The sequence below is a fragment of the Triticum dicoccoides genome, chromosome 1A (assembly GCF_002162155.2).
Source record: "Triticum dicoccoides isolate Atlit2015 ecotype Zavitan chromosome 1A, WEW_v2.0, whole genome shotgun sequence".
Taxonomy (NCBI): domain Eukaryota; kingdom Viridiplantae; phylum Streptophyta; class Magnoliopsida; order Poales; family Poaceae; genus Triticum; species Triticum dicoccoides.
Window position 1 is genome coordinate 396,330,634 of NC_041380.1, and position 2,112 is coordinate 396,332,745.

Consider the following 2,112-nt stretch of genomic DNA (forward strand, 5'->3'; position numbering starts at 1 on the left):
TAGCTCTCTAAACAATTAGGTAAATGACCGAAAAACAACAAATGATGTCAGAACATGTTGGAAATTGATGACGTCGCTTTGAATACTGCATACTGAACACGAAAGAAGTCCGGAGTTCAAATAAGTTTAAAAAACATTGAAGTGCCCGTGTAACAGATGAGTTCTCGTCCGAAACCCTGATACTCCGAAAGAGTTTGTCCAGTTTGTACACGAAGTGCGTCCAGTTTTTGCCGTGACCCACTCTACTCTTTCGCACATCCTATGGTGGTGAAATGATGATACCATGCCAACTTTCAACATTTTCAGAGTTCATTTTGTAGTGATTTTCAATTTCACGGTCATTTAGCTCTCTAAACAATTAGGTAAATGACCGAAAAACAACAAATGATGTCAGAACATGTTGGAAATTGATGACGTTGCTTTGAATACTGCATACTGAACACGAAAGAAGTCTGGAGTCCAAATAAGTTTAAAAAACATTGAAGTGCCCGTGTAACAGATGAATTCTCGTCCGAAACCCTGATACTCCGAAAGAGTTTGTACAGTTTGTACACGAAGTGCGTCCAGTTTTTGCCGTGACCCTCTCTACTCTTTCGCACATGCTATGCGGGTTAAATGATGATACCATGCCAAGTTTCAACATTTTCAGAGTTCTTTTTGTAGTGATTTTCAATTTCACGGTCATTTAGCTCTCTAAACAATTAGGTAAATGACCGAAAAACAACAAATGATGTCAGAACATGTTGGAAATTGATGACGTTGCTTTGAATATAGCATACTGAACACGAAAGAAGTTCGGAGTTCAAATAAATTTAAAAAACATTGAAGTGCCCATGTAACAGATGAGTTCTCGTCCGAAACCCTGATACTCCGAAAGAGTTTGTCCAGTTTGTACATGAAGTGCGTCTAGTTTTTGCCGTGACCCACTCTACTCTTTCGCACATGCTATGCTGGTGAAATGATGATACCATGCCAACTTTCAACATTTTCAGAGTTCATTTTGTAGTGCTTTTCAATTTCACGGTCATTTAGCTCTCTAAACAATTAGGTAAATGACCGAAAAACAACAAATGATGTCGGAACATGTTGGAAATTGATGACGTCGCTTTGAATACTGCATACTAAACACGAAAGAAGTCTGGAGTCCAAATAAGTTTAAAAAACATTGGAGTGCCCGTGTAACAGATGAATTCTCGTCCGAAACCCTGATACTCCGAAAGTGTTTGTACAGTTTGTACACGAAGTGCGTCCAGTTTTTGCCGTGACCCTCTCTACACTTTCGCACATGCTATGCTGGTGAAATGATGATACCATGCCAACTTTCAAAATTTTCAGAGTTCATTTTGTAGTGATTTTCAATTTCACGGTCATGTAGCTCTGTAAACAATTAGGTAAATGACCGAAAAACAACAAATGATGTCAGAACATGTTGGAAATTGATGACGTCGCTTTGAATACAGCATACTGAACACGAAAGAAGTCCGGAGTTCAAATAAGTTTAAAAAACATTGAAGTGCCCGTGTAACAGATGAGTTCTCGTCCGAAACCCTGATACTCCGAAAGAGTTTGTCCAGTTTGTACACGAAGTGCGTCCAGTCTTTGCCGTGACCCTCTCTACTCTTTCGCACATGCTATGCTGGTGAAATGATGATACCATGCCAACTTTCAACATTTTCAGAGTTCATTTTGTAGTGATTTTCAATTTCACGGTCATTTAGCTCTCTAAACAATTAGGTAAATGACCGAAAAACAACAAATGATGTCAGAACATGTTGGAAATTGATGACGTCGCTTTGAATACAGCATACTGAACACGAAAGAAGTTCGGAGTTCAAATAAATTTAAAAAACATTGAAGTGCCCGTGTAACAGATGAGTTCTCATCCGAAACCCTGATACTCCGAAAGAGTTTGTCCAGTTTGTACACGAAGTGCGTCTAGTTTTTGCCATGACCCTCTCTACTCTTTCGCACATGCTATGCGGGCTAAATGATGATACCATGCCAAGTTTCAACATTTTCAGAGTTCATTTTGTAGTGCTTTTCAATTTCACGGTCATTTAGCTCTCTAAACAATTAGGTAAATGACCGAAAAACAACAAATGATGTCAGAAC